This window comes from Ranitomeya imitator, chromosome 1, assembly GCF_032444005.1.
Source record: "Ranitomeya imitator isolate aRanImi1 chromosome 1, aRanImi1.pri, whole genome shotgun sequence".
NCBI classification, from domain to species: Eukaryota; Metazoa; Chordata; class Amphibia; order Anura; family Dendrobatidae; genus Ranitomeya; species Ranitomeya imitator.
The window spans coordinates 807,486,635-807,511,893 of NC_091282.1; the positions used below are offsets into that span (position 1 = coordinate 807,486,635).

The 25,259-nt window shown below is 44.5% G+C and overlaps 1 protein-coding gene across 2 annotated transcripts in view; it reads right to left on the minus strand.

Moving 5' to 3' along the window:
* The window catches only part of CACNA1S (calcium voltage-gated channel subunit alpha1 S), a 592,997-nt gene that overhangs the window by 69,634 nt on the left and 498,104 nt on the right, over positions 1–25,259 (minus strand). The gene's annotated exons all lie outside the window — the stretch shown is intronic.

The following is a 25,259-nucleotide window of genomic DNA, read 5'->3' on the forward strand; positions in this document are numbered from 1 at the left end:
ATTGTTGCCCTCCTATGGCCCCCTCCACATCTCCTGGTGTGCTGGCCTGTCTCTTGGTAGTGCCTCCAGCCTTTGGACACTATGCTAACAGACACAGAAAACCTTCTTGTCAAAGCTCGCATTGATGTGCCATCCTGGAAGAGCTGCACTACGTGAGCTATTTGTGTGGGTTGTAGAGTCCGTCTCATGCTACCACTGGTATGAAAGCACAACCACCATTCAAAAGTGACCAAAACATCAGCCGGAAAGTACTGGTACTGAGATGTGGTCTGTGGTCCCCACCTGCAGAACCACTCTTTATTGAGTGTGTCTTGATAATTGCCAATAGTTTCCATCTGTTGTCTATTCCATTTTCAGAACAGCATGTGAAATTGATTGTCAAACAGTGTTGCTTCCTAAGTGGACAATTTGATTTCACAAAAGTTTTATTGACTTGGAGTTATATTCTGTTGTTCAAGTGTTCACTTTATTTTATTGAGCAGTGTATAACAGTTAGGGATAATACAGGAATAATTAAAGAGGTTATTAGAAGGCTGATGAAGTGCTCCTTTTAGTGTTAAACCATGATGTCAGGTTCCATTACATTAGTGAAAAAAATGGGAATAGGCCATAGGTTGGACTTCACAGGAGGACAAAGAAGGCAGCATTTAGCAGGCACCTGTCTACCATGATAAATCATTGGCACCCTGCAATCTCAGGGGGAAATGGAAGCTGATGCACATTTGAATTGGCAATCAGATCATTTAAAGGGAAAAATCGCATATGAGCTAAGGCCACCGGCATCAGGGCCTTATCTACAGCATTCTGTAATGCTGTAGATAAGCCCCCGATGTAACCTGAAAGATAAGAAAAACATGGTATATAATACTCACCCATGGGCGGTCCCGCTGTGGTTCGGGTTTGATGGGTGTAGAGGTCCGCCTCCCATCTTCATACGATGACGTCCTCTTCTTGTTTTCCTGCCGCGGCTCCGGCGTACTTTGTCTGCCCTGTTGGGGGCAGAGCAAAATACTGCAGTGCGCAGGCCTCGGGAAGGTCAGAGACAGGGCAGATAAAGGGCAACAGGGCAGATAAAGTACGCCTGTGCCGGAGCCACGGCAGGAAGACAATAAGAGGACGTCATCGTATGAAGCTAGGAGGGGCCGGACACAGACCGCGACGCCCATCGGACCCGCAGCACAGCGGGACCGCCCCTGGGTGAGTATAATATAACCTGTTTTTCTTACCTTTCAGGTTACATCAGCGGCTTATCTACAGCATTACAGAATGCTGTAGATAAGCCCCTAATGCCGGTGGCCTTAACTCATATACGATTTTTGGGGTGACAGATTCCCTTGAAATAGTTTTGTCAGTATTTGACAGCAATATTTAATTGGTAAGACAGCAGTAATCAGGGTAAGGTACAGTTGCTAGTGTTATGGGCAGATGTCAGCTGTGTATTGATGGCTTGTGCTGCTGGATATGGTGCAGGCTCAGCTCCTGAGCCTCCTCTGTACATGAAGACCCAACCTAGGACATAATATCATCCACTAGGTTGCAAAAGGGTTACATTTATATAAAGAGTTTTAACAGTTCTGGCTATCTCATTCTCATTCAGATGATTGTATATTCGGTCTATGAGCTGTGCGTTGACAATAATACCATTAACAGACGACGGACCTGAGTGGGGATTTGTTTTTTTGTGGATTGAGTTGAAGCTTTTGATGGGAACGTTTTACATAACATTTGGAATCATATTTATTCAGCGCTCCACGATGAGCACTTACATTAGGGTTTCCTTTTAAATCTCCAAGTGACATAATTCAGATGAAACCCCTGAGGAATTCATTCACTATAATGAGGCAGCAGAGTTACTTTGGACTCTGTTTGGCCTACGTTCAACAGTGTCCTTTTTTTCAGAGGTGCACAAAACTGTGGCTTTTTATGCACTCCTAATAAAAAGATTTACACCGCCAGATCACAGGCCAGACAGAGTCCACAGTGCCTCCAACTGCCTCATTTTTGTCAGGAGTTCCATCTGAATCACATATTTCAGATATTTTCACAGAAACCCTGGTGTAAGTGCTCAGCCTAGAGCACAGGATAAATATACGCCAAGTCTTACTGAGAGATTTGTGAGGCAGTATGAACAAATCAACAACAGGTGAAAAATTGTTTATTTATTTCTTACACTGTTCCTCGTGCGATATAAGTGATTAGATAACTTTATTCTTTGGGACGGTGCGATTAGAGAAATACCAGATTTATATAGTTTCTTTATGTTTGGCTGCTCTCACACACTAAAAGACGCTTTTATTTTCAAAAACTAATTTTTGCATCACCATATTTTGAGAGTTATAATTTTTCCATATTTCGGCCAACAGAATCATGTGAGGGCTTATTTTTTGAGGGACGAGTTGGTGTTTTCTGTTATGGACCTGGTGGTTAAGAGCACCCGGAACGACCTGATGGTTAAACTCACACAGGACAAGCTCTGGGAAGTGGGAACTCTGCTGACCGCAACCCCTAATCCTGTCACACAACTAGAAATAGCCGTGGAGCGTACCTAACACGACCTAGACGCCTCTTCACAGCCTAAGAGCTAACTAGCCCTAGAGATAGAAAATAAAGCCTACCTTGCCTCAGAGAAATTCCCCAAAGGAAAAGGCAGCTCACCACATATATTGACTGAGTTAAGATGAAAGTCACAAACACAGAGATGAAACAGGTTTCAGCAAAGGGAGGCCAGACTTACTAAACAGATTGAGGATAGAAAAGGTATCTTTGCGGTCAGCACAAAAAACTACAAAAAAACCACGCAGAGTGTGCAAAAAGACCTCCGCACTGACTCACGGTGCGGAGGTGCCACTCTGCATCCCAGAGCTTCCCGCTAGCAAGACAAAATCATGATAGCCAACTGGACAAGGAAACAATGAACAAATAATTAGCCAGCAGGGACTTAGCTTCTGCTGCAGTAGACAGGTCACCAGAAAGATCCAAGAGCGAACTGAACCAGTACAAGAACATTGACAGCTGGCATGGAGTAACGATCTGAGTGGAGTTAAATAGAACAGCCAGCCAAAGAATAAACTACGTCACCTGTGGAAGGAACCTCAGAAGCAGCAGCTCCACTCACAGCCACCAGAGGGAGTCCATGGACAGAACTCGCCGAAGTACCATTCATGACCACAGGAGGGAGTTCGAAAACAGAATTCATAACAGTACCCCCCCTTGAGGAGGGGTCACCGAACCCTCACCAGAGCCCCCAGGCCGATCAGGATGAGCCAAATGAAAGGCACGAACTAGATCGGCAGCATGAACATCAGAGGCAAAAACCCAGGAATTATCTTTCTGACCATAACCCTTCCACTTGACCAGGTACTGGAGTTTCCGTCTCGAAATATGAGAATCCAAAATCTTCACCACATACTCCAACTCCCCCTCGACCAACACCGGGGCAGGAGGATCAACGGAGGGAACCATAGGCGCCACGTATCTCCGCAATAACGACCTATGGAGCACATTATGGATGGCAAAAGAAGCTGGAAGGTCCAAACGAAATGACACAGGATTAAGAACTTCAGAAATCTTATATGGCCAAATGAAACGAGGCTTAAACTTAGGAGAGGAAACCTTCATAGGAACATGACGAGATGACAACCAAACCAAATCCCCAACACGAAGTCGGGGGCCAACACAGCGCCGGCGGTTAGCGAAACGTTGAGCCTTCTCCTGGGACAATGTCAAATTGTACACCACATGAGTCCAAATCTGCTGCAACCTGTCCACCACAGTATCCACACCAGGACAGTCCGAAGGCTCAACCTGCCCTGAAGAGAAACGAGGATGGAAACCAGAATTACAGAAAAAAGGCGAAACCAATGTAGCCGAGCTGGCCCGATTATTAAGGGTGAACTCAGCCAAAGGCAAGAAGGACACCCAATCATCCTGATCAGCAGAAACAAAGCATCTCAGATATGTCTCCAAAGTCTGATTAGTTTGTTCGGTTTGGCCATTAGTCTGAGGATGGAAAGCCGAAGAAAAAGATAAATCAATGTCCATCTTAGCACAAAAGGACCGCCAAAACCTCGAAACAAACTGAGAACCTCTGTCCGAGACGATGTTCTCCGGAATGCCATGAAAACGAACCACATGCTGGAAAAACAATGGCACCAAATCAGAGGAGGAAGGCAATTTAGACAAGGGTACCAAATGGACCATCTTAGAGAAGCGATCACAAACCACCCAAATGACCGACATCCTTTGAGAGACAGGGAGATCTGAAATAAAATCCATGGAAATATGCGTCCAGGGCCTCTTCGGGACCGGCAAGGGCAAAAGCAACCCACTGGCACGAGAACAGCAGGGCTTAGCCCGAGCACAAATCCCACAGGACTGCACAAAAGAACGCACATCCCGTGACAAAGAAGGCCACCAAAAGGATCTAGCCACCAAATCTCTGGTACTAAAGATTCCAGGATGACCCGCCAACACCGAACAATGAACTTCAGAGATAACTCTACTAGTCCATCTATCAGGGACAAACAATTTCTCCGCTGGACAACGGTCAGGTCTATCAGCCTGAAACTTCTGCAGCACGCGTCGCAAATCAGGGGAGATGGCAGACAAAATTACCCCCTCTTTGAGAATACCCGCCGGCTCAGGAACACCCGGAGAGTCAGGCACAAAACTCCTTGACAGGGCATCAGCCTTCACATTCTTAGAGCCCGGAAGGTACGAAACCACAAAATCAAAACGGGAGAAAAACAGCGACCATCGAGCCTGTCTAGGATTCAACCGTTTGGCAGATTCGAGATAACTCAAATTCTTGTGATCCGTCAAGACCACCACGCGATGCTTGGCTCCTTCAAGCCAATGTCGCCACTCCTCAAATGCCCACTTCATGGCCAACAACTCTCGATTGCCAACATCATAATTGCGCTCAGCAGGTGAGAATTTTCTAGAGAAGAAAGCACATGGTTTCATCACCGAGCCATCAGAACTTCTTTGCGACAAAACAGCCCCTGCACCAATCTCAGAAGCATCAACCTCGACCTGAAACGGGAGCGAAACATCTGGCTGTCACAACACAGGGGCAGAAGAAAAACGACGCTTCAACTCCTGAAAAGCCTCTACAGCCGCCGAGGACCAATTGACCACATCAGCACCTTTTTTGGTCAAATCAGTCAATGGTTTAACAACACTAGAAAAATTAGCGATGAAGCGACGGTAAAAATTAGCAAAGCCCAGGAACTTCTGCAGGCTCTTCACAGATGTCGGCTGAGTCCAATCATAAATGGCCTGAACTTTAACAGGGTCCATCTCGATAGTAGAAGGGGAAAAAATGAAACCCAAAAATGAAACCTTCTGAACCCCAAAGAGACATTTCGACCCCTTCACAAACAAGGAATTTGCACGAAGGACCTGGAACACCATTCTGACCTGCTTCACATGAGACTCCCAATCATCCGAAAAGACCAAAATATCATCCAAATATACAATCATGAATCTATCCAGGTACTCTCGGAAGATGTCATGCATAAAGGACTGAAACACAGATGGAGCATTAAAAAGCCCGAATGGCATAACCAGGTACTCAAAATGGCCCTCGGGCATATTAAATGCTGTTTTCCATTCATCGCCCTGTTTAATTCGCACAAGATTATACGCCCCTCAAAGATCTATCTTGGTGAACCAACTAGCCCCCTTAATCCGAGCAAACAAATCAGACAGCAGCGGCAAAGGGTACTGAAATTTAACTGTGATCTTATTAAGAAGGCGGTAATCAATACAAGGTCTCAAAGAGCCATCCTTCTTGGCCACAAAAAAGAACCCTACTCCCAACGGTGATGACGACGGGCGAATATGACCTTTCTCCAAGGATTCCTTTATATAACTCCGCATAGCGGCGTGCTCTGGCACAGATAAATTAAACAGTCGGCCCTTAGGAAACTTACTACCAGGAATCAAATTAATAGCACAATCGCAATCCCTATGAGGAGGTAAGGCACCGGATTTGGGCTCTTCAAATACATCCCGGTAATTTGACAAAAACTCAGGGACTTCAGAAGGAGTGGAAGGCGAAATTGACAGCAATGGAACATCACCATGTACCCCCTGACAACCCCAGCCGGACACAGACATAGATTTCCAATCCAATACTGGATTATGGACCTGTAGCCATGGCAACCCCAAAACGACCACATCATGCAGATTATGCAACACCAAAAGCGAATATCCTCCTGATGTGCAGGAGCCACGCACATGGTCAATTGAGTCCAGTATTGAGGCTTATTCTTGGCCAAAGGCGTAGCATCAATTCCTCTCAATGGAATAGGATACTGCAAGGGCTCCAAGAAAAAACCACAGCGCCTGGCAAACTCCAAGTCCATCAAATTCAGGGCAGCGCCTGAATCCACAAATGCCATAACAGAATAGGACGACAGAGAGCAAATCAGAGTAACGGACAAAAGAAATTTAGACTGTACCGTACCAATGGTGGCAGACCTAGTGAACCGCTTAGTGCGCTTAGGACAATCGGAGATAGCATGAGTGGAATCACCACAGTAATAACACAGCCCATTCCGACGTCTGTGTTCTTGCCGTTCCGCTCTGGTCAAAGTCCTATCACATTGCATAGGCTCAGGCCTATGCTCAGAGAATACCGCCAAATGGTGCACAGCTTTGCGCTCACGCAAGCGCCGATCGATCTGAATGGCCAAGGACATAGACTCATTTAGACTAGCAGGCGTGGGAAATCCCACCATGACATCCTTAAGGGCTTCAGAAAGACCCTTTCTGAAAATTGCCACCAGGGCACACTCATTCCACTGAGTAAGCACAGACCACTTTCTAAACTTCTGACAGTACACCTCCGCTTCATCCTGACCCTGACAGCAAGATTTTCTCTGCCTGATCCACTGAATTTGGTTCATCATAAAGCAATCCAAGCACCAGAAAAAACGCATTAACATCACGCAATGCAGGATCTCCTGGCGCAAGGGAAAATGCCCAGTCTTGAGGGTCACCACGCAACAAAGAAATAATGATTTTTACCTGTTGAACGGGGTCACCAGAGGAGCGGGGTTTCAAAGCTAGAAACAGTTTACAATTATTTTTGAAATTCAAGAACCTAGGTCTATCCCCAGAAAACAAATCAGGAACTGGAATTCTAGGCTCTAACATCGGATTCTGAACCACAAAATCTTGAATGTTTTGTACCCTTGCCGTGAGATGATCCACACAAGAGGACAGACCCTGAATGTCCATATCTACACCTGTGTTCTGAACCACCCAGAGGTTAAGGGGAAAAGAAAGACAAAAAGCACTGCAGAGAAAAAAAAATGGTCTCAGAACTTCTCTTATCCCTCTATTGAGATGCATTAATACTTTGGGCCAGCTGTACTGTTATGGACCTGGTGGTTAAGAGCACCTGGAACGACCTGATGGTTAAACTCACACAGGACAAGCTCTGGGAAGTGGGAACTCTGCTGACTGCAACCCCTAATCCTGTCACACAACTAGAAATAGCCGTGGAGCGTACCTAACACGACCTAGACGCCTCTTCACAGCCTAGGAGCTAACTAGCCCTAGAGATAGAAAATAAAGCCTACCTTGCCTCAGAGAAATTCCCCAAAGGAAAAGGCAGCCCCCCACATATATTGACTGTGAGTTAAGATGAAAGTCATAAACACAGAGATGAAACAGGTTTCAGCAAAGGGAGGCCATACTTACTAAACAGACTGAGGATAGAAAAGGTATCTTTGCTACAAAAAAACCACGCAGAATGTGCAAAAAGACCTCCGCACCGACTCACGGTGCCGAGGTGCCACTCTGCATCCCAGAGCTTCCAGCTAGCAAGACAAAATCATGATAGCCAACTGGACAAGGAATCAATGAACAAATAATTAGCCAGCAGGGACTTAGCTTCTGCTGGAGTAGACAGGTCACCAGTAAGATCCAAGAGCGAACTGAACCAGTACAAGAACATTGACAGCTGGCATGGAGAAACGATCTGAGTGGAGTTAAATAGAACAGCCAGCCAAAGAATAAACTACGTCACCTGTGGAAGGAACCTCAGAAGCAGCAGCTCCACTCACAGCCACCAGAGGGAGTCCATGGACAGATCTCGCCGAAGTACCATTCATGACCACAGGAGGGAGTTCGAAAACAGAATTCACAGCAGTTTTCATTGGTACCATTTCTGGGCTAATAACTTTTTTTGATCGCTTTCTATTCTGATTTTTTGGAAGCAGAATACACAAAAACCAACAATTCAGGATTTTTTAAATGCCAAAATTGATAAGGCAGCTTATTCTTCAGGGCAGTACAATTATAGTGATACCCCATTTATACAATTTTTTTGTGTTTTAGTGCTTTAACACAATAAAAACAATTTCATTAAAAAAAATCATTATTTTTGCATCAATTTATTCTGAGAGCTACAACTTTTGTATTTTTTGGCTGATGGAGCGGTATGGTGGTTAGTTTTTTTGCAGGACAGCTATACCAGTTTTATTTACATTTGTCTTTTTGATCGTGTTTTGTTCCACTTTTTGTTTAGCAATATGATGATAAAACATCTTTTTTTGCCTTGTTTTTTGTTTTTTTATTTTAACCCCTTTCTGCCATTGGGCGGTGTTTCATCTTTATTTCTCCACCCCATCCATCCCTGTTGTCAGCAATATGTTAGTGAATTAGAGTACATGTGCTCCATAGTTGGCGCGTGCGCAATGCAATCTTCGGTCGCGCACGCGCAGTATGCTTTGCCCAACTACGGGCAAAGCCGGAAATCATTACTGCGCATGTGCCCGCGCACTATTTCCCGGAAGTATTTCATTGTGTTGTGGGACATAGTGCGTGGGCGCATGCGCAGTAATGCTTTTCGGCTTTGCCCGCAGTTGGGCAGAGCATACTGCGTGTGCGCGAATGAAAATTGCATTGTGCACGCGCCAACTATGGAGCACACGTACTCTAATTCACTAACATATTGCGGGCAACAGGGACGGACGGGTTGGAGAAATGAAGATGAAACGCCGCCCATCGGACTGGTAAAAAGTCATTTAAATATCTCACCAATTTGAGGTGACAGGTTCCCTTTAAACAACAGAATATAACTCCAACTAAATCAAACTTCTGTGAAATCAAACTGTCCAATTAGGAAGCAACACTATTTGCTTGACCTCATTGACCATCAATTTCACATGCTGTTGTGCATATGGAATAGACAACGGATAGAAATTATTGGCAATTATCAAGACACACTCAATAGAGGAGTGGTTCTGCAGGTGGGGACCACAGACCAGATTTCAGTACCAATGCTTTCTGGCTAATGTTTTGGTCACTTTTAAATGTTGGTTGAGCTTTCACACTCATGGTAGCATGAGATGGACTTTACAACCCACACAAGTGGCTCAGGTAGTACAGCTCATCCAGGATAGCACATCAATGCGAGCTTTGGCAAGAAGGTTTGCTGTGTCTGTCAGCGTAGTGTCCAGAGGCTGGAGGTGCTACCAGGAGACAGGCCAGAACAACAGGAGACATGAAGGGGGCCATTGGAGGGTAACAACCCAGCAGCAGGACCGCTACATCAGACTTTGTTCAAGGAGGTACAGGAGGAGGACTGCCAGAGCGCTGCAAAATGACCTCCAGCAGGCCGCAAATGTGCATGTGTCTGCACAAATGCTTAGAAACAGACTCCTTGAGGATGGTCTGAATGCCCGACTTCGACAGATGGGGTTGTGCTCAAAGCCCAACACTGTGCAGGAAGCTTGGTATTTGCCACAGAACACCAGGATTGGCAAATTCACCATTGGTGCCCTGTCCTCTTCCGTGGAGCCGTGGCAAGAAGAGGACGTCATCGCATGAAGATGAGAGGCAGACCTCTACACCCATCGGACCCGAACCGCAGCGGGACCGCCCCTGGGTGAGTATAATATAACCTGTTTTTCTTACCTTTCAGGTTACATCGGGAGATTATCTACAGCAATACAGAATGCTGTAGATAAGCCCCTGATGCCGATGGCCTTAGCTCATATACGATTTTTGGGGTGACAGATTCCCTTTAAATGATCTGATTGCCAATTCAAAGGTGCATTAGCTTCAATTTCCCCCTGAGATTGTAGGGTGCCAATGATTTATCATGGTAGACAGGTGCCTTCTAAAGGCTGCCTTCTTTGTCCTCCTGTGAAGTCCAACCTATTGCCTGTTCCCATTTTTTTCACTAACGTAATGGAACCTGACATCATGGTTTAACACTAAAAGGAGCACTTCATCAGCCTTCTAATAACCTCTTTAATTATTTCTGTATTATTCCTAAATGTTATACACTGCTCAAAAAAATAAAGTGAACACTTAAACAACAGAATATAACTCCAAGTAAATCAAACTTCTGTGAAATTAAATTGTCCACTTAGGAAGCAACACTGTTTGACAATCAATTTCACATGCTGTTCTGAAAATGGAATAGACAACAGATGGAAACTATTAGCAATTATCAAGACACACTCAATAAAGAGTCGTTCTGCAGGTGGGGACCACAGACCACATCTCAGTACCAATGCTTTCTGGCTGATGTTTTGGTCACTTTTGAATGGTGGTTGTGCATCATACTCATGGTAGCATGAGACGGACTCTACAACCCACACAAGTGGCTCAGGTAGTGCGGCTCATCCAGAATGGCACATCAATGCGAGCTTTGGCAAGAAGGTTTTCTGTGTCTGTCAGCGTAGTGTCCAGAGACTGGAGGCGCTACCAGGAGACAGGCCAGCACACCAGGAGATGTAGAGGCAGCCATAGGAGGGCAACAATGCAGCAGCAGGACCACTACCTCAGGCTTTGTGCAAGGAGGAATAGTAGGAGCACTGCCATAGCACTGCAAAATGACCTCTAGCAGGCCACAAATGTGAATGAGTCTGCACAAACAGTTAGAAACCGACTCAATGAGGATGGTCTGAGTGCCCGACGTCCACAGATGGGGGTTGTGGTCACAGCCCAACACTGTGTAGGATGCTTGGTATTTGCCACAGAACACCAGGATTGGCAAATTTGCCATTGGCACCCTGTGCTCTTTCCAGATGAAAGCAGGTTCACACTGAGAACATGTGACAGACGTGACAGAGTCTAGAGACGCCGTGGAGAGTGATCTGCTGCCTGCAACATCCTTCAGCATGACCGGTTTGGCAGTGGGTCAGTAATGGTGTGGGGTGACACAGCCCTCCATGTGCTCGCCAGAAGTAGACTGACTGCCATTAGGTACTGAGATGAGATCCTGAGACCACTTGTGTGACCATATGCTGGTACGGTTGGCCCTGGGTTCCTTCTAATGCAGGACAATGCCAGACCTCATGTGGCTGGAGTGTGTCAGCAGTTCCTTCAAGATGAAGGCATTGAAGCTATGGACTGGCCCGCTCATTCCTCAGACCTGAATCCGATTGAACACATCTGGGACATCATGTCTCGCACCATCCACCAACGTCACCTTGCACCACAGACTTTCCAGGAGTTGGAGGTTGCTTTAGTCCAGGTGTGGGAGAAGATCCCTCAGGAGAACATCCGCCGCCTCATCAGGAGCATGCCCAGGCATTGTAGGGAGGTCATACAGGCACGTGGAGCACGCACACTACTGAGCATCATTTCCTTGTCTTGAGGCATTCCTACTGAAGTTGGATCAGCCTGTAACTTCATTTTCCACTTTGATTTTGAGCATCATTGCAACTCTAGACCTCCATGGGATATTAGTTGTGATGTACGTTGATCATTTTTAGGTTTTATTGTTCTCAACACATTCCACTATGTAATGAATAAAGATTTACATCTAGAATATTTCATTCAGTGATATCTAGAATGTGGGATTTTGGTGTTCCCTTTATTTTTTTGAGCAGTGTATATTTTTACTTTGTGATTTTCAAAAAACAATTTTTACAAGTTTTGTTGACTTTTTTCAGTTGATCATGCACTGCACATGATCTAACTGACTTGCTAGTGTCTGGTGATCCGGATGTCGTCAAAACATCAGGTTACTATGACATCGATCGGGATTCCACGATGACGTTGTGGGGTCTCTGATCCAAAGGCTTTCTTCCCTCTGCCTGATTGATAAATGCTGCAATCGCAGCATTTAGGGGTTAAACTGCAAGAAGTCGCCCAAGGTCGTTACCAGTCGACCTGGACGTATGGATATGTCTAAGGTCATTTTTATGGTGAAAAATCACAATCTCCTGTGAATGCCTACTACAGGCTGGCTTTCAGAGGAGAATTGTCATGAAAAGCATGGAGGTCTTCAGCAGACACCTGCCTGTCATGGTGACCCATCAGCACCTCGCAATCACATCACAGGCGCGTCGATGGGAGCGTGTAATGATGTGCCCTCCCTGCCGGTACATTTAAATGCAGCTGTCAGAGAGCAGCATTTAACAGGTTAACACGTTAGCAGCCATGGGTGGAACCCTGCTGCACCCGCTACTGTTAGACGCACATGATGGCTGATTAAATCAGTCTTCATCTGCTGGAAATGATGCAGACTCTTCATGAGAGCCGTAAGTCATACGTCAGGAAGGGGTCACAATCAGTGAAGTTTTATTTTGTTATAGAACATTTATAAGAATTTTATTTAAGAGAAACTAAAATTGTCCTCCATCAGACTTGTCCACAGTCCTCTTCTACAGCTTCCTGATCTAGGTTGTGACTCTAAGGAAAGTGGAGTTTGGGATTGGCTGATAGAGGATGAGATTTCTGTGCCACTGTACAGTGCCTGTAACTATAAGGGGCCCTCTCCAGATTCCTTATAGTGGCTGTAGGTAGTGTTCATTTCACACTGAGGCACTAAGCACAATTATCTCTCCTTCCTTATCAGCCCCCCTCTCACCCACCTTGTTCAGATCGTTATGAGGGCAAATTGCATGCTGTGAAGGCTAGCATCCAGGGCACACCCAACACGTCCCACCCATCTGCAAATGACTAAGGTTCGGCCCCATCCTCTTCACTTAATTTTGATGCTGCTGCTTGCTCTAGGATGGATTGTGAAGTTGCAGCAGCTGATCGGGGCCCTCAGCTTCATGGTCAGTGCAGCTGCACCAGCGGTATGTCCGCCTCGGTGGAGGAAAATGTGACAGTCATAGTACATAAGGTGGCGTTCAACGTACTTAAGGGGGGATGGTAAAGAGACAATATTTTATTGGATAAGATAATTTGGAGGCCTTGTATTATAATAGGGACAGTTTAGGAGTCATTTTTTGTACAGAGTGAGGGGCAATAATTTATGCAAGAGCACAACGTTGGGGTACAGAATGGGTGAGTATTTTTATTCATGGGGATATTTTTATTCATTTTATTCAATAATGACAATGTTATGACAATTGGAGCTTTAACTCTACTTTGGGTAAATGTACTGCAAAATTAAACTAAATGACTAAATTAAACACCACATATTATATTATCCCTACCATTAAAAAAATTAATATGATAGAAAAAGGACACTTAAAAATTAGAAATCTGAAAGGGAAACGCTAGCCATTGAAATGTTTTAAAGAGCTTAAGCACTCCCAGAAAAGTTTTTATCCTCTTAATATGCAAGTACTTACAACTGCTCATTTTGCCTTTCTACCCAGTTAATTCTTCTGTTTTCTTGTGTAGAAATAGGAAGCCTCTTTTGCCTACATTTAATATTGCCCTTTTCAATTCTGTGATTAGAGTCTATCACAGTGATCAAAAGGAACTAATAGGTAAAATTCCCTATTGTTGCTGGGTACCGGCTGGCAGATCTCGGCGGGCATACTGTGCATGTGCCCGCCATTTTGTTTCCATGAAGATGACGCGGAGGGCCGGGGAACAGATCAGGAGGGCCGGGGATGGCAGAGATATAAGGGGGTATAATTTCTCTCTCCTTTGACCTTCGCCACCGTCATTTTAATGTGTATTGGCGGTCGTTAAGGGGTTACTCTTTCAATGTGTAAAATAGCTAGGTAATGTAGGTAGTATCAGTGCTTTTAATACATCAAATAAAGTGAACATCTATGCTGCCTGAACCAGGCAATATAAATCAGACTGGCTGTGTTATGGCAGTTATGCAGGTGTTAGTTTGAAATGATGCAGCGTTTCAGAGAGAACATATTGTGAAAAGCCAGAAAGGGATCATGAATAGTGTTGAGCGATACCATCCGATACTTGAAAGTATCGGTATCGGATAGTATCGGCCGATACCCGAAAAATATCGGATATCGCCGATACCGATATCCGATACCAATACAAGTCAATGGGACATCAAGTATCGGAAGGTATTCTCATGGTTCCCAGGGTCTGAAGGAGAGGAAACTCTCCTTCAGGCCCTGGGATCCATAGGGATGTGTAAAATAAAGAATTAAAATAAAAAATATTGATATGCTCACCTCTCCGGCGGCCCCTGGACTTCACACTGCTAACCGGGAGGCTTCTTTGTTTAAAAAGCGCGCCTTTCGGACCTGTGAATGACGTCGCGGCTTCTGATTGGCCGCGTGCCGGTCACATGGGCGGCACGCGGCCAATCAGAAGCCGCGACGTCATTCTCATTCACAAAACTGCTAATTCTAGGAATTGAGGACCTGCGAATGACGTCGCGGCCTCTGATTGGTCGCGTGCCGGTCACATGGGCGGCACGCGACCAATCAGAAGCCGGGACGTCATTCACCGGTCCGAAAGGCGCACTTTTTAAACAAAGAAGCCTCCCGGATAGCAGCGTGAAGTCCAGGGGCCGCCGGAGAGGTGAGCATATCAATATTTTTTATTTTAATTCTTTATTTTCCATATCCCTATTGATTCGATACCGAAACCCGATATCACAAAAATATCGGATCTCGGTATCGGAATTCCGATACCGCAAATATCGGCCGATACCCGATACTTGCGGTATCGGAATGCTCAACACTAATCATGAATCTTGGATGAATAGTCTGCCTCTGAGGCATGTCCTCGGCAGGGCCGGATTTAAAAGGTGGGTGGCCCGGGGCCCATTTTGGAGGGAGGCCCATTTTTCAAGGTGTTGCAATATGTAATGCAAAAACATAAAATGAAACGAACGCAAGTTTATTTACAGAATCATTTACACAGAATAATTGAGGTAAAATCATTCATTTTTTACAATCCAGGCACTTTCCTTGATTTTCGAGCTGCAAAATGATGTCTAATGATGTCACTAAAGTCCAATTCACGCAGTATATCTGACTCGATGCTCATGATAGCCAAATTTACAAGTCGTTCCTGCTTCATGGATGTCCTTAATCGGTTTTCAACTAATTTGAGTTTTGAGAAGGAACGCTCACCACTGCAGTTTGTTACCATCAAAATTAGATATATCCTTAGAGCTATCTCAATGTTTGGGAAAGTTTCCTGCACACCCTTTTCCATGATAAGCTTGTACATGAAAAGTTCAGTGCTGATATCTTTTGGCTCCTCGTCTGTGAATCAATTGGAAAATGTTACAAACTGATACAGTTCATCGATAAATGTAATGTCCAAGTCATCTGAATAAGACCTGACGACTTGCTCTGCTGTGGCCTTAAGCTCTTCTGAAGACAGTTCTTTCATATGGCTAAAAAAGCTTAATTTGCTTGATATATATATACGTTTCGGCGCCTGTGTTGAGTTATCGCCTGAACATACTCAGATGAACCAGACAGCTCTTCGCCTTGCTTCTCATAAATTTTCAAGGAGTCACGCATTGATGCGACATAGTTTTTTAAGCTGGTCAGTGACGCCACAGGAGTGTTTAGATTGAGTATTGTGTGTTGAATATTTTTACTAGTAGCATCTGTTCTTTGCAGGATATCATTCCAGAAGGTCGTGTTAATACCAATTTCAAGCTGATTCATTTGTCTTAACAGTCCTTCTGCTTCACACCGTACACAGCTTTTTTCTTCAAAATCTTCAGCAATCTGTGTAAGTACATCTTTAATTTGCTGATAGTCATGCCTAAGGGCCTTAGTAGCGTCAGCTCTGCAGGACCAACGCGTTGTTGTGACATGTTTGAGCGTCAATGCTGTTGCTGAGTCAATATTTTTCAAAACCTCAGTCAGGAGCTGATGCCGATGCGTTGAAACTGTGAAGAAGAGGAACAGCTTTTCAAGGAAGTCAAAAAAATGTACAGCACTCAAACAGCTTTCTACAGCATTTTTAGCAGCCAGATGTAAAGAATGTGCCGTACAAAGAATCCAGGATGCAAGATTGTTCTTCTCTCTCACTTTGGCTTGCAGGCCGTTGTATTTGCCACTCATTGCAGATGCATTGTCATAACTTTGACCGTGGCAATTTCCCAGGTCTAGGTCATGTCTCTTCAAAAATTCCAACAAGGCATGGAACATGTCTTGAGCGCCATGGCCTTTGTTTGCCATGAATGTTACAAAACGTTCCACAGGGCCATCTTTCTCCATATACCTCAATACAAGGGTTAGTTGGTCAAAGTGAGCTGCATCGGGTGTGGAGTCCAAACAGATGGAGTAGTATTTTTATTTGTTAACTCGAGAAATAATTTCTTTGAGGACTTGTTTGACCATTACATTGATAATTTCTTCCAGAATTGTAGATGACAGGTAGTTTCTATGACCCTTGCTGCGAACGATTGGCTTGCGTTTTGATATGCTGTGCAAGAAAGTCGTCCTAGTGGCTGATGAGTTCAAGAATGCCCAGAAAGTTTCCATTTCTAGGTGATGCAACCAATTTGTTATCTCTTCTAAATGCAAAGCCACGCTCGGCAATAAACTGAATAACATTTACTACTCGTTTCAATACTGACCTCCAATAATGCTCTTGAGCCTCGATCTGTTGTGTTAGCTCCATATCAATTCGCCGAATTGCTTTTAACCTCATATTGAAAGCAATTGTAGAGTACAGATGTTCCGCTGACTGCCCATGACTTTTTATACGTTCTTGTGAATGTTTTCAATCACAGAATCGATTAGACGAAAGCTGAGAAGACTCAGATGCTGTAATAGAGCACATCAATCTGCACGTGAAGCACTAAATGCATCCTTTAGAGGGAGAGAAGCATAACCGATTCCTCATTATAACTTCTCCATTATGATTTTGACAATGGAAAAGACCAAGTGTGCACATTCTTGGAATATTGCGGTCCTTTCTAGGTTGCAGAACCGAGTGTGCAATGAACGAACTTTCACCACAGTGCTGGATTGTTGCTACACCCCTTTTCAGCCAGTAATCTTGCATCTGTTTCAAAATAATGGATGGCCAAAGTCCAATGTTATCGCCCCTGGTGGGCCCACAACTTCACCTTCTTCATAAGATGTGCCACTATCAGTCTCCTTTTCTTTGTGTTCTTCAGTTGTACACGTTACTACTTCAGCCTTTTCTTTGCCAGGATCAACAACCATTTCCACTGAAGCATTGTCAGGTTGATCAGATTCTACAAGGTCATTACTCCTTTCCGACACTTGCCTTGAATGAACAGTGAAGAACTCGTCCAATTTTCTTGTCTTCACTATCTCTTCTGTTGATTTCAATTTTTGCTTCTTTTGCCTTAAGGTACCTTCACACATAACGATATCGTTAACGATATCGTTGCTTTTTGTGACGTAGCAACGATATCGTTAAGGAAATCGTTATGTGTGACAGCGACCAACGATCAGGCCCCTGCTGGGAGATCGTTGGTCGCTGAACAAAGTCCAGAACTTTATTTCGTCGCTGGATCTCCCGTGGACATCGCTGGATCGGCGTGTGTGACACCGATCCAGCGATATCTTCACTGGTAACCAGGGTAAACATCGGGTAACTAAGCGCAGGGCCGCGCTTAGTAACCCGATGTTTACCCTGGTTACCAGCGTAAAAGTAAAAAAAAACAAACACTACATACTTACCTACCGCTGTCTGTCCCCGGCGCTGTGCTCTGCACTCCTCCTGTACTGGCTGTGAGCGTCGGTCAGCCGGAAAGCAGAGCGGTGACGTCACCGCTCTGCTTTCCGGCCGCTGTGCTCACAGCCAGTACAGGAGGAGTGCAGAGAAGCAGAGCGCCGGGGACAGACAGCGGTAGGTAAGTATGTAGTGGCTGTTTTTTTTTACTTTTACGCTGGTAACCAGGGTAAACATCGGGTTACTAAGCGCGGCCCTGCGCTTAGTAACCCGATGTTTACCCTGGTTACCCGGGGACTTCGGGATCGTTGGTCGCTGGAGAGCTGTCTGTGTGACAGCTCTCCAGCGACCAAACAGCGACGCTGCAGCGATCTGGATCGTTGTCGGTATCGCTGCAGCATCGCTTAATGTGAAGGGGCCTTTACGTCTTTTAGAAGCCCCAGACTCCCAAATTTTTGTGCGATGTCTTTGCCTATCTCCCTCACGATTGTCCATTATGGTAATCTAAAAGCAACAAAATGACCTTGTCAACCCTTGAAGTCCTGAAAGGGAATTAAAGATTAAAATATGTACATATGTATGTTTGTATATGGTAGAAATTTGGGCTGTCCATATCAAAGACTGTTGCTGGGCTCTATATATCAGAGGCTGCTGCTGGGCTGTATATGTATGAGAGGCTTCTACTGGGCTGTATATATATGAGGGGCTGCTTCTGGGCTGTATATATGAGAAGCTGCTGCTGGGCTGTATATATATGAGGGGCTGCTGCCAGGCTGTATATATCAGAGGCTGTTTACCTGTATATCAGAGGCTGTTGCTGTGCTGAGGGGCTGTATAAAGTGTATGCACAGCACTATACTGTAAACAATTTCACCTTATATACATACAGTATACACAGACACACTGTAATGCAGGATACAGTGTGGACCTATATATACAGTATAGTACTGTGTAGGACAGGAGCTACAAGAAAGATACACAAATAGACAGACTGACACACACAGACATACACACACACAGACAGAGATCATACTCACCCACCGCGACACTGTGAAGACTGATCCACTTCAGCTCTGGATCTTCTGTGACTGAAGATCCAGAGTGAAGTCCGGCCGCACTCCGCGGTGGAGAATCCTCCTCTCGCGCTGACATCGTGGCTCTGCCACCTTCCTCGAAGGTAGCTGAACAAACTCTCATCTGATCTAATCCAAGGGAGCGATCATATAGCTGAATAGGTAATAATAATAATAATCTTTATTTTTATATAGCGCTAACATATTCCGCAGCGCTTTACACACATTATCATTGCTGTCCCCATTGGGGCTCACAATCTAAATTCCCTGTCAGTATGTCTTTGGAATGTGGGAGGAAACCGGAGTGCCCGGAGGAAACCCACGCAAACACGGAGAGAACATACAAACTCTTTGCAGATGTTGTCCTTAGTGGGGCTTGAACCCAGGACTCCAGCGCTGCAAGGCTGCAGTGCTAACCACTGCGCCACCGTGCTGCCCAAAAGCGCCTAAAAGCTTCTGTTGGGATCAGAGAAGGCTGCCGCATGCCATTAGCTAAGCATTAGGTACTGGGAGGGAACTAAGGAAGTCTGGCTAGGCTAGCCAGGTCAGTGGATGCTGTCGCAGGTCAGGTGCCATGACTCTGCCGCTCTGCACCAGCCACTGAGATGTAGGACCATAGCCAGGTCCCTACACTTTCAATAGTTTCTCTTTTGTTAAATGTTCCTTATCATTAGAAAGGGTTCACAGCAAAAGAGACGTGTATTTTACATATTTTGAGATATTTATCCCTATATTGGTGGGAGGCCCCTGCTTGGTGGGTAAATAAATAACTTGGCACTCAACTTGGTGAATAGTGGTAGTCAAGAAAAAATTTTTATTACTTAGGGTAGCAGTCCAGCAAATTAGACGTTTCGGTCAAACATTAAGACCTTCTTCAGTAAACCGACTGCTGTGATGTATGAGTATAAACGGCACTTTATGTGTATGATAGAATGGTCCTATGATAGATCCAGTAGGACCTAAATGATGGCGGCAGAAAGCCGAACAAAAGGATATCTGTTCCTATCCACAGAAGATATATGCAAGGGATAACCTAGAAGAAGGAGTAAGGATAACTGTGGCTACGGAAGTAATGTCACTCTCATAGGGACCGATAGTGTCCAAAGGGTAACTATAATATAAAGTATTCAGGAAAAATCCATATAAAGATGCAGATATCAAGCAGCTCCGAAAGGACGTGGGCAGGAGGAGAACATCAACGCGGTGTCCACCGCTGATTCAACTAGCGGTGGACACCGCGTTGATGTTCTCCTCCTGCCCACGTCCTTTCGGAGCTGCTTGATATCTGCATCTTTATATGGATTTTTCCTGAATACTTTATATTATAGTTACCCTTTGGACACTATCGGTCCCTATGAGAGTGACATTACTTCCGTAGCCACAGTTATCCTTACTCCTTCTTCTAGGTTATCCCTTGCATATATCTTCTGTGGATAGGAACAGATATCCTTTTGTTCGGCTTTCTGCCGCCATCATTTAGGTCCTACTGGATCTATCATAGGACCATTCTATCATACACATAAAGTGCCGTTTATACTCATACATCACAACAGTCGGTTTACTGAAGAAGGTCTTAATGTTTGACCGAAACGTCTAATTTGCTGGACTGCTACCCTAAGTAATAAAAATTTTTTCTTGACTACCACTATTCACCAAGTTGAGTGCCAAGTTATTTATTTACTATATTTACTGGTGTGGGAAACCTCACTTGAGCACCGACACAGCTGTGCCACGCTATACCTTACTCCTGCTTGGTGGGTGGCCCAGGGCCCACCCCCAAATCTGGGCCTGGTCCTCGGGGGCATCTCCCTCACCACACCCTTTGATTTACAAGTTTCTCCCTATGTGTGAGTGTCATAGAAAACATTAAGATCCATAAGTCAACTAAAGAAGAAGAAAGAGCTCATAATCTAAAACCCTCTATGAAATAGACCTCATTGGACATATGGGGCAGAAAATAAATTAGTGGTAGCTAAGAAGTGACTAAACTAATTAAAACTCCTTTTGAACCTCCCCAGACATTGTGTTTCCAATGTACAATTATGAATATTGGGGTTAGTATTGATCAGATATTGATGGGGCATTCATTTTCAGCTTCAGGACTAATAGGGGAAGAATATGCATATTTTCATCATAACTTTGAGTCATGCCAATCAGCCCCAAATTAATAGTGGCTAGATAAGAAACATGTCATGGCTGTTGTCAGCTATCTATGGCGAGATAAAAATCCTGATAAAAATGACGGCGATATTGAATGTCTGTGATCATCAGGAGTGAAGATATCGAGAATCTTGGCAATCTCATAATTTTCTGAAACTGAAGCCACATCCAATGACCAGCCCTGTTATAATTCAACAAGGGGAGGTGCGTCGATGTAACTTTTCAATTACATTACTTCCATCCTCTCAGATCTGAAGCCATTGCAGTGATGTCAGGATTTGTTATTTTTTTATCATTTCATTTTATGTAACTGTTTATGCTGTATTGTTTTGTCCTCTTTGTAAAATCTTTTGTATATTTTTTGTAAACACTGCCTATCTTTCTGCATTAAATTTAATAGTTCTGTTCCTTTTGTTCTGTAAACTGCACACCTGAAAGCCATATACTACCTGTAAATGATTGGTGGTGGCAGTGAGTAGTTAGTTTTGTTATTGCAGAGCTGGCAGTGACCATACTTGGGGAATAAAGATACATTCCATGATTTGGAATCATTAGGTATATATACCATATGTTCACTGTTAGTTCTCCAATAACCGGCCTATTAGTGGAAACAGGCCTGCGACCTCCTCCATTAATCGTCAGTCAATTGTGTAATTGTCCTGACGATAAGGGGCAACAGAGGGCTGACAAAAAGGTAACAGACAGGGTGATTCAGCATGACCCCACCGGCTGTGATCTTTGACAATTTGTAGCAAGTGGTGGGATATTACAGATCATCAGTAACTGGATTAAGCAATCATTCCTGTCACTGAAAACGTGCACGGTTCTTGTGAAGATTCTGTGCAAAGTTGTAAGCAATCAGTGTTTTTATTATTTTTTTTTTATCTGGGACAATACTGTACGTGTAGCAGTTATATCCGTCTCCCTTCTCTTGTTTTTCTGTCCTATCTTTTGTTTGGCAATTATGACTTCAGTTAGAGAGCCATGGTACAACCAGCAGACTAATGATGTTCTTATTGCCATCTATATGATGAAACAGATTGACTCCACTGGCAAAACCAGGCAACAAATGATTGCTGAACTGTTGCAATGTGACATAGAGCAAGTCCGCCATCTGAGCCCTGTTGAAGGTGAGGCCAACCAAGGCGTAGGCGGCACTGCTGCAGAGGTCCCACCTGGGAATGCCAGCCAGGGTAGCGTGCACCCCCACTTGCAGATGGCCTTACAGCAACTTCATGCAGATGATCATGAGGGACGTCTAAACCTGATTCAGCGATACCAAGAGGCTGAGAGAGCTAAGCGAGAGCGACAAGCCAAGCAAGAGTGCCATCTGATGTTACCAGAATCCAGAAGGAGCCATCCACCCCACTGAGCAGTGAGTCATTAAACCTCATCCTGAGCATTTTCCTGTCATGGACAGTGACTTGGACATATTTCTGCAGGGGTTTGAAAAGACCTGCGGACATTATAAGCTGCCTGAGACCAGTGGGTATGATATTTAACCCCAGGGCTCCAAGGCAAAGCTTTGGAGCTGTTTGCCTCTCTCCCTCACGACCAATACAGAGACTATGAGGCCACCAAATGGGCCCTGATAAAGTATCAGCTGACTCTTGAGAAAAAATTCTGGGCCCTCCAGTGTGGACCACACAACAGCTATAGTGATGTGCTGGAACGGCTCAAAACCAATTTTGAGTGGTGGGTTTGTAAGGGGTTGAGTGTTTTACCCCTTTAAACCCTCCTGCTGCTGTTGATATTTATTTATAAATATATATACTGTAGTTACATTGTTTACATATATCTCATGCTGCTGTATTGTATTGTATGTTACACTACATGTTGATAGGGACAAGGCAGTTTGGGAAAAGGACACTAGATGGGGCACTGAGCTCACTCAATAGCAGGTTTAGCTGTAAGACACTGAAGGGTTAAATTGTAGGAGGGGATGGTTGGGGAATAAGGCAGGGATATATTCCTGGTTAGACCCAATCGGGGCTAGACCCCTGTGTGCTCGGGTAGCCTATGGCCCGAGCTGCTTAACTACCCCCGCAATGTTTAAAGTAGATGCCCAGCCATCCTAGGAGAGGATTTGGAGAGTAGAGTGAAGAAGAGAACACATTATGAACAGCAGGAGAGAAGAGATTGAGGAAGCTTAAATAAGTGGTTACCGTAAAAGTGTACAGGCAGGTCATCCCAGTAAGTGGTGGAAAGCTATGGAAGTAGTATATTTGATGTCTGGTGCGAAACAGGCAGAAGATTGCTATATTTAGTGACGTTCTACTGGGGAGACACTGAGGGGTTGCAAGAGGCACTCCGACCTGTGGAAACACTTTGTGACGTAGAGAAGAGAGAAGGGACAGATAAGGAGATGTGCTGTCTTAACTGAGAAGATAATGTTGGAAGTCACGTGGATGTGCTGTGTCCTGAAGTGAGTAAATCCGTTTTGTTAGAAGCTGCTTTGGACTGTGCCAATATTCCTTAAAAACCGAGGAAGGCTGTCAGTCAGAGCATTGGAGAAGAAGCTGACAGCACCGTGAGTACTGTATATGCTGGGTCAAAGAAGGGACCCTGTTATCTAATAGGGAAAAGCTTGGGTGAGCCATACCCTAAATGTTCAGCCACAGCTGCTAGCCTGCCCGTTTATTACAGGTCCAAGGACAGTCACCACCTATGATGCTCTGAAGGACCTGTTGGTGAAGAACCAATATTTTCATCTTTACACTGTGGAATAGTGAGAAACTGTCTCACAATTGGTCAGAATGATGGGAACGTAGATTCCACAGCCTGTCAGGAGAGTAGGAATGTGGTAATCACAGCCTATTGGGGGGACTGGAAAGTAGGCTACCCAGTCCGTCAGGGTAGTGGGAAATTTGGGTCTGCAGCCTGTCAGACAAATGGGAAAACTTTGTTCACCTGGGGAGACAGCCTACATAACCTCTGTCCCTAAAGTCAGAGTGCCCAGAATGCAAGAAATGCACTGCCTTCTGGACCCTCATCAGCCAGCAGGATAACAGGACAAGTTACTGGCACAGAGCAGGTCCCAAAGGGTTCCTGTGAGTATGGGACCATAGTGTCACTTCTGGCTACCTCTAGCCAGGAATCTCAGACCTGTCTGGTGGCACTGAGTAACTTCTCAGAGAAGCCCATCTTTGAATCTCAGAAGAAGAGGGTACTGTGGGATCCAGGAAGGGGATCCAGAGACGGTAGGCTTGGGAGATTATCTGTCTCCCACGTAACCTCAAAAAGGGGAGGTGTCATAGAAAACATGAAAATCCATAAGTTAATTCCAGAAGGAGAAAGAGCTTAAAATCTAAAACCCTTTTTGAAAAATAGAGATCCCCCATGTTTTTTTATTATAGGAAGAGATTGTGATTATCTCAGTGCTCATATATTTGTGATTAATTATGCACTCCCACTGTGTCCATAAAAGTCTTAGAAATGTGATTTTTTTTTAATCATAGTCAAAAACAAAGAAAAAAAATGTCAGGTTGGCAACCCTGCTTTACTTCTTGTAATATTTTGAGATTCTCTAGTGACTGGTATAGTTGTAAGGGTCTATCACAAGGCAAACCTTGATGTCTACTGGTGCTTTGTCTACACCCTCAGCTGAAGAATGTTGACTGTGGCAATGGAAATATAAAATACTAGATGGCAGCCCGATTCTAAAGAATCGGGAGTCTAGAATCCATATATACTTTATTTATTCAAATGTAAGAATAATACAATTAATAAATAATAGTAAGAAAGAACAAAAAATGGCTGCACTTACCAGCTCTTGACAATTCTTGTTATTTAAGAAATTGCTGGGCAATAATGGACAATGTCCTTATGTGGCAAATAATAGAGCAATATACCCAATGTGGCAAAGAAGAGGTTAATAAACGGCAGCCTCTCAGTATAACAGTCAGTGAATAATAGGCAGTATATGGAGAAAACACCAAACAAAAGTTCAAAATTGGTGTGAAAATGTCACTGAACCACTTCACAACTAAATATATATAGTTTTGGTAAATGGTATTATCATTTTTTTGACGAAATTCGGCAGGAGCTTGAAGAGCAACGTCACTGGGCCCGCCTCCACGCAGTAGAAACTTGCTGTGAGGTAAAAATTCAAAAATCACACCAAAATGGCGGGCGGAGTGTGTCACAGTACGGCACGTTTCTGATTGGTCGCTCGCAGCAGGCGGCAACCAATCAGACACTGGACACTGTTGACGT